Consider the following 8477-nt stretch of genomic DNA (forward strand, 5'->3'; position numbering starts at 1 on the left):
CCGCTACTCCTCTCCCCTACATGGCTGCTACTCTAATTCCAACTGCGCCAACAACCTTCTCTTCCGTTTTCTTGAAGATGTAATTAGCAAAGGCGTTTCTGGACTTTTGATTGGTCTTTTTGTCCGGAAATCACCTGGACAAAACCATCATCAGCCCCAGGGATTGGGCTGAGGGGCAAAACCACGACACAGTTGTTGAAGAAAAGACAGGAAAAGAGGGGCATACTCTTGGATCTAGCAAAAAAGTGGGAAAACCAGGGGAGAATGGCAAGATCCCTGGCCAGCACTGAAAACAGAGCTGCTACAGCTGCCCAGAGATATGGTGCAGTGTGACCTGTCCCAAATTTACCAGCCTGACTGGCAGAGTACTCCATGTCACCAAAAGAAATAACTGGTTCTAGTGGATCCAATCTCCTTTCAGCATGTTCAGTTGTATCTTAGAAAAGGGATAACCACTGTCAGATTGCTTCTCTGGAAAGAAGAAAGGTGGTAGCTGGGTCTTCCAGGATAGTTTCACTGAATGGTTGGACAGTGTCAGTGAATGGTCTCTCTGAAGGTTGGATGTGGGAGGTGTCCCTGCCCATGGCAGGGGGTGAACAAGATGAGCTTTGAGGTTTTTCCTTCCCAAGCCCAACGATTCCACACTCTGTGAATGATGATGAAGGTGCTCCTCAGAGCCCTGTGTGCCACAGAGGAGTTTTGTGGCCTCGTCCTGCTGGAGGTCAGCCTGGTGCCTCTGGTGCTCCAGGACCCAGTGATCTGTGCAGCTCCCTGGCCTCTGCCAGCTGAGCTGAAAATTTAATACAAGACAGTGAGAACTTTATTAAAGCCTCCCCCCTGTCCTTTGGGAAACCATCCCATTTATCACTGCACGTATCTTTGACTTTATCTCTTGTGACTAATTTCATCTCTCGCCAGAAGAATAGTCAAATATTCCTCTTCCAGAACCCCACATGGATTTAGATGGCCAGGGTGATGCATGTGGCAACCCAGATTTATTCCCAAGGAAGGCTGGGAATTGTTGCTGTGGTAAGACAGGAATAAGAGCTTTGTCTTTCCAACTGAGGCTGCACTTTCTTCCATACCTGGGTTGTGCTGACACAGGGGGGTCTGTTCAGGGTAAGAAACACCCCAAAGCAGGGAGAAAGCTCAGACCTTTCTGTACATATTTTATCTGGACTGTTTTAGAGGGGAAAGTTGAGAAATAAGGGAGCTTCTTATGGGATTGATTTGAAAAACTCCAGGGTGGTGGCAGATGCAATCTGAGCTACACTTGGCAGGGCAGTGGGGAACTCCCAGCCTTGCCCAGGTCTTTTCTTCTATTTTGGATTCCTGAAGAATCTGATTTCCCAGTGGTGGAAACGATGATTAATTACCCTGTAGGACAAGGAGTAATTTTTTGCCATCAAGAAATTCCTCCTATTTGAAACTATTGACTTGATTCCCAAACTGAAAATTGAATGTAAGACAGTTCCTTCCAGAAATGACCAGGGGATGAATGATGTGTGTTCATCATCTGTGAATCAAAGCCTGTGGTGTGACTCACCCCGGGCTGGTTCCATTGTTGTTCTTATTATAGCATCTCCTCCAAAGGTCACATTTAACTGCTAAAAATAACCCCAAAAAACATCCCCTCCTCAGCAAACACTTGGAGCAAATATAGGCTACTTCTGCATTAAAAGTACAGATCCAGGTCACCGAGCTCACCTACTTAGGGGATATTTTAGAGCTTCCCAAAAGATTTTACATCCTCCAAATGTCAATCTCCTTTCAGTTCCATGCATCAGCATTTAGTCTTCTTACTTCAGAGTGGCTGTTATTTAGATGTTGATTTTATCAACGTTTAACCAGCTTAACATTTCTGATGTGAAACCCGCAGAAAGTTGAGGTGAACTTGGCTCCAGTGTTGAGCAGCAGGAGGAGGACTTGAGTACAACCTTATTTTCATCCCAAATGGTAGGACTGGAGAAGAGAAGGCCCAGGGGAGACCTCATCCCTCTCTACAACTTCCTGACAGGAGGCTGTAGCCAGGTGGGGGTCGGTCTCTTCTCCCAGGCAATCAGCAGCAGGACAAGAGGGCACAGGTGTAAGCTCTGCCAGGAAAGGTTTAGGCTGGATATTAGGAAGAAATTCTTTACAGAGAGAGTGATCAGACACTGGAATGGGCTGCCAAGGGAGGGGGTGGATTCTCTGTCCCTGGGGGTTTTTAAGATGAGACTGGATGTGGCATCAGTGCCATGGTCTGGGAACTGTGGTGGTGTTGGATCAAGGGTTGGACTTGAGGATCTCAGAGGTTCTTTCCAACCTGGCTGATTCTATTCTATGACTGATTCCCATCTTCGTCCCTTTGACTGCATGATGTGTAATTCTACCAAAACCAGAGCAGCAGAGGCAGGTCCCTCTTTAAATGCTGATTTTGGAGAGCAGTCTCTGTCCGAACCCTAAAGGGAACCTGATTTTCAACCCAGTGTTTCAGCTCACAGAATATTTTATCTGTAACACGAGAGTCCTCAGCCTTTGCCTACCAAGGAGAAGGAAGGACTAAACTTCCTCTTCAGCCTTTCTTACTGACCACCCTGGGGAAACCCCTGCCCTGTGCATTGATTTCTGTTTTCAGAGAATCACACAATATCTTGAGTTGGAAGGGACCCATAAGAATCATCGAGCCCAGCTCCTGCCCCTGCACAGGTCTATCCTCAAAAGTCACACCCTGTGCCTGAGAGGATTGTCCAAACTCCTCTTGAACTCTGAAATCCCGGAGGAGCTGAGCTGGAGAACACCCTGCAGGGTTCTGCCCCTCCCTGCTCTACCTGCAGGATGATCAGTGGCTGCACAGGCTCTATCTTCTGCTGCTCATACCCAGAGGCCACAACCTGCCCCCTGATTGCCTCACAAAGAGCTCAGGGTTTCCAGAGAACATTTTCCCTGATGACACTTTTTTTTCAGTGTTCTCTTCCCCTTGAGGAACAAAGACCATCCCACCGAGAACTCAGATTTCTGACCACGCGCTTTTAAGTGACAACTGGCACACTGTGAAGTCTGAAATACATCTTTTGGAAGAAACCAAGGTTTCTGGGACACTGTGCATGAATGAGTAGGGTCAGGTGGCAGTTTGAAGGGTGAAGATTGTCAGTAATGTTCAGGTTGTTTATCAGTGCCTGCTGTGCAGGTATTTCCTGGTGGGACTGAAGGGACCATGAGATCCCATGGGATTCTAATTTACCACTGGCATTACTAAAGCAAGGCCATTAAACCCAGCCTTTTGCACTTCAATCTAATCACATCTTCAGATACAATAATACTTTAATAGGACTTAAGCTGCAATTGATTTATTTTTTTTTAATACGCCATGAATTGAAATGAAGGCAAAAATGGTTGGAAATTATTTAGGAGTTACCAAGAATTAGGGAAAAATCCTTCATTGTTAATCAAAGAGGATTACTTTATATTTTTTAGCATTGAGGAGCTCTGATATCTTTTACCCAATTTAGTAACTAAGCTCAGCTGAGGAGGGGTTTGTTGGGATGGTTTTCACTGGACATGAGTGCTGCTGTTCATCTGCTCATGTCCAAACAGCCTCTGATGGATAAGTTGCCTTCCAGTGCTTTCAATTTGTGTAACAGCAGGTGCTTCGAGATGCCATTAGCACTGCACAAAGGAAATCTATTAATAGAGAGGTCTGGATGGTCAATAGCTCTGCAGTGTGTGCGTGGCAAACATTAACATGCCCATGCTGAACATGGTTTGCTGTGTTTTGGCTCTCTGGAGGTTGCTCTCTGTAACTCAGATATCTTTATGTTGCATGATACAGCAGAGGACCTGCCTTGGGCTGTCCATCAGTCCCAAACTCAGCCCCTCAGCAGTTCAGTGTTTATGATTCCATCCAGAGTAGAGAAGGCTCTAGGCAGACATTATGGCACTTTCCAGAACGTAGAGAAGCTCCAGTGGAGTTGGAGAGGGACTTTTTCAAAGGGCATGGACAAGGGGGAATGGCTTTAAGCTGAAGGAGGGCAGATTTATGTCAGGTATTAGGAAAAAGTTCTTTGTTATGAGGGTGGGCAGGCCCTGGCACAGGTTGCCCAGAGAAGCTGTGGCTGCCCCAGCCCTGGAAGTGTCCAAGGCCAGGTTGGACGGGGCTTCGAGTGACCTGGGCTGGTGGAAGGTGTCCCTGCCCATGGCAGGGGCTGGCACTGGGTGGGCTTTAGTCTCCCTTCCAACCCAAACCTCTCCATAATTCCATGATTCCATTCCTTTATGACAACCACTCTGCAGTCTCCTCCCCACCCTCTCCAGCCTTGGTGATCTGTCAGTTCAGAGGACAAATCTCTCTGCTGGAATCAATCCAGGCCATGAAGGTAATGCTGTGACCATTCCATGCAGAATTCATTGTTCCTCTTCAATTCAGGCTGAACACTTTTCTTGTGCAACATTTTGCTGCAGTTGGCCCAAGCTCTTGGACCATCCTCCACACACAAATCCTTGCAGCCCCAAGGCTGCCAGAGCTGCAGGAGGGTTTGGATGATCCTCTGGGGCACAGGGTGGGACTCTTGGGGCTGGGCCTGTGCAGGGCTGAGGGTTGGACTGGATGATCCTTGTGGGTCCCTTCCAACTCAGCAGATTCTGGGATTCTGTGGTTCCTAGACAGCAACCATGAGGTTGCTCTTCCCTGGACTCCTTCCAGACTATTGATGTTGATCTTGGTGTGGAGACTCCAGTGATGAAGAAAGACAAAGCCCTTTTTAATCACATTGTCCAGCTCCACAAGGAGAGACCCCTGGAGTCACCTCACTCCTTGTATCCCCTAAATTTTGCTGTAAGCTCCACCTTCCTGCTTTCCCACGAGGTGTACTCACTGTCCCAAGGGCACTGGCCACTCTCAGGCAGGTTAATTCAGATCTGCCCAAGGCAGCTCAGCAGAGCTAGAAGCTCTCTAGGTGTTTCTGAAGCTCCTCACACCAAACCACTTTGCCCAAGAGAAGGGTGAGCGTGGAATCTCACATCAGCCGATCCCTCAGCCCCCTGGCTCTGCTGGCACTGTCCCTCCTCAGCTCCTCCATCTGTCTCTGTCGACACTGTAACCCTTTGGGCAGTCTGGCTGATTTATAGCTGCTGCTGGTGCGGTTTGCTGGAGGAACAGGGGCAAACAGTGGTTTTTGCCCAGGGACACACAGACTGTAAACTCCTCCCAGGGTATTTCCTGCATGACTCAGGACAAAGAGATTGCTGCTGGTGAGACTGTAATTGCATCCACTTGGAAATGACAAAGCTCCATCCCTGCAATCACACTGTTTGATAATAGGCCTCATTAGAATTAGTGCTGAAGTGATTGCAGACCTGTGAAATCAACTTTGACTGGTAGATTTGTTACGTGGCCCAACAGCCTCTCTCAGCTGTAGGATGGAGAGGTTGGTCTGCAAGGACCAGACCTCATCTTGCAGCTGGGTTTTCCCACCACAGATATTTTGGCAGGGACTTTCTTCTTGTTCACCTGGATGACTGGAAGAAGCTGGATGACTTTTTCTGGGTGTCTCTTGGATTCCATTGATCTTTGATCTGTAATTTCTCTTTCATGGAGTTGTTTAAAGGGTTCAGGCTTAGGGTTGGTCCAACTCTCGTTCTGAGCAATCTTGGGCACTAAACTGGTCATGGGATGTTCCTCTTGGGCACAGGAGGGGAACCTGAACACTGTGAACCCTGTGCTGTGGGGGTCTTTGCAATCATGAATGGAGACTTTCAGCAGGGCAGATCTGAGCACAATCATGTTGTTCTACTTCCAGTCTTTGGAAAATAAGGATTTTAAGAACTGGGGGAAAAAAAAAAAAAACAAACAACAAAAAAACCACCACAAACAAAACCACCACAACAAAAAACCCACAAAAAACCCACAAAAAACACCAACCTAAAAGTCTAAAAATCCTAAAAGTCTAAAATTCCTAAATATCTAGAATTTCAGGCCAGAGTGTTCACTGCCATGCCATGCTCTAATTCATTTCTATCAATGAATATGTAGCTTTGGATATATCTAGTTTTAAGCCTAACTTAATGATATTTTTTTTCTTAATAGGAATATTTTTATATAAAATTACTGAGAGCAAAGGTGACCTTTGTGTTAGACATAGATTATTGCCTCTTTGTTGAATATATAAATAAATTATATTTAAGTGTAATTTTAATAAAATGATTACACAATATCCAAATTATAGATAATTATATATATAATATTTATATCTTTATAAATTTATATGTACTATATATATACTTTATATATATATATAAATTTTATCTCTCTATATAAAATCAACCCCCCTGTACACTGAATTACTATTCACATTCCTAAAAGATGTATCTGAGATGAGGGGTTTTAGTGCCTCTTCCCCTCATTCTCTCCAGCTTTCCTCACCAAACCTATCAAATTTATTTCTGTTTTCTTGACTCTTTCTACTGTAACCTCATGTCCAAATAAATACAGGATTTTGGTGGTTCTTATGAGAAGCAGCCATGCAAATAGGACCAATAAGAGGTGAGGGCTCTATATGTGTTGCTGAAAATTATATTGGCCTCTTTTGATTCTCTTCAGCATTTCAAACTTTACTGAAAACTTAATCAAATGTTTCAAAAACTCCCTGAGCACTGTAGATACAGATTGACAGAAAACCATCTTGGAGCAAATAGAGCTGCTGGAAAATATACAGGATTTTAGATTGTGGGAGAATGACAATGTCACAGGAGGCAATTTCAACAAAACAGGGTGAAATGAGGGAATAAATATATGTGTAATTAGTTGTGTGGGCTGGGGAGGGAAAGAATCCCTGGGTGCATAAATATGGCAATGTATAAGGTGAATTTAGATGGCTTGAGAGGAGCAGGATCAAATTCAGAAGGAAGCAGCTGCTTCTTTTTCCATTTCCTGTGGGAAATGTCCTGGAAATACAGGCAAACATGTCCAGAAAATGATATCTGTGATCAGTGCTGCCTGTGCCATCCAGCAGTGCTGGGTCACCTGCTCCCATCAGTGGTGACGTGTCCCAGGACCTCCACATTTCCTGAGGGGAGAAGAACTGCGGAGATCTTGCATAAAAATCAGGTGTTTGTTCAGTGCAGCCTGCAAATTTATGAAATTAATTCATACCTTACAAACATTAATTAGAATCCTGTCATCAGTTTTCCAGGTAGATCCCAGTGGTGGTAATAACTGGGTGAGGTGTCAGGCCCCTGCTTCTGAGCACAGCCTTATGACAAAGGGCAAAAACCACAAGATCAATAATATTGATCAACCCAACATCCATCATCCCCTCTCTCAAACATCTTCTCATTCACCTGCTTTCCCTGTGATGCACAATTAGAATGGTGGTGTCACATAGGATGTGTCCTGACAGCCAGCCAGGATGAGGATATTAGGGAGGATTTAGCACTGAGCACTAATTAAGAGCTGAGTTATCTCCCTGAAATCAGGTGATTGCCCCAGACAGAGTCCCAGGACACCAATTCCTTCAGCCACTCCCTGAATAAGGATTACCAGACAACATGACCTAAGCAATAACCATTTCAAATGACATTTCTGCAGGGAAAAGATCTCTGGAGGCCCAGTTGTTCCCTTCAGTCGGATACAGCAGATTCCAAATACTGAGGGAAAGGGAAACAAATGGGAGAAAAAGGCCACTGGCTCTGGGTCCCAGTGGTCCTGCCTTTGGTCACTAATGATGGGCTCCCAATGTCACAGCAGCAACATCTGATCATCACCTGTTACTGGTGGTGGGGTACCCTCCATCTCATGTGTGTCTCCCCCTCTTTCTCCCTGTGCTGTTCCTTGCCCATTCTTCTCAACTCCCCTGCCTGGTACAGCTGAAGGTTTAGTTCTGCTGAGGGTTTGATCTCACCTACTTTTGGAATCACAAAATCTTACAGTTATTGAGGTTGGAAAAGATCTCTGAGATCACAGAGTCCAACTTGTGACCAAATGAGGAGAATGTAGGAGAAGGCATTGCAAAAGCTGCTTCATTCTTGTGTGTGCAACTTAAGGTGCCTCCTGCTCCTCAGTAACACTCTTGTGTCTGGTACTAAATTCACACCATCAGCCCTAATAAGAGGAGCAAGTAACAGAATCCCAAAATACAAGAATATGCTGAGTTGGAAGGGACCCACAAGGATCAAGTCCAAGCCCTGGCCCTGCACAGGCCCATCCCCAAGAGTCACCCCCTGTGCCCCAGAGGATCATCCAAAGCCTCCTGCAGCTCTGGCAGCCTTGGGGCTGTGCCCACTGCCCTGGGGAGCCTGTTCAGTGCCCAACCAGCCTGTGGGGGAAGAACCTTTTGCTGAGATCCACCCTGAGCCTGCCCTGACACAGCTCCAGCCATTCCCTGGGGGCTGTCCCTGCTCCCCCCAGAGCAGAGCTCAGTCCTGCCCCTCCTCTGCCCCTGCCCAGGCAGTTGGAACTGCAGGGAGGTCTCCCCTCAGTCTCCTCTGCTCCAGCTGAACAC

General features: G+C 46.1%; 1 long non-coding RNA gene across 1 annotated transcript in view; it reads left to right on the plus strand.

Annotated features, from left to right (window-relative positions):
• The window catches only part of LOC114066799, a 20192-nt gene extending 12339 nt beyond the window's left edge, over nt 1–7853 (plus strand). The window contains exons 3-4 of the long non-coding RNA XR_003573246.1: nt 809–811; nt 7843–7853. This is a non-coding gene — a long non-coding RNA (uncharacterized LOC114066799). The remainder of the gene's footprint in view (nt 1–808; nt 812–7842) is intronic.
• Nucleotides 7854–8477: the final 624 nt, after the last annotated feature.

This window comes from Empidonax traillii, unplaced genomic scaffold (genome assembly GCF_003031625.1).
Source record: "Empidonax traillii isolate 1590-97213 ecotype Southwest subspecies unplaced genomic scaffold, ASM303162v1 scaffold813:size283722, whole genome shotgun sequence".
In the NCBI taxonomy this organism is placed as follows: domain Eukaryota; kingdom Metazoa; phylum Chordata; class Aves; order Passeriformes; family Tyrannidae; genus Empidonax; species Empidonax traillii.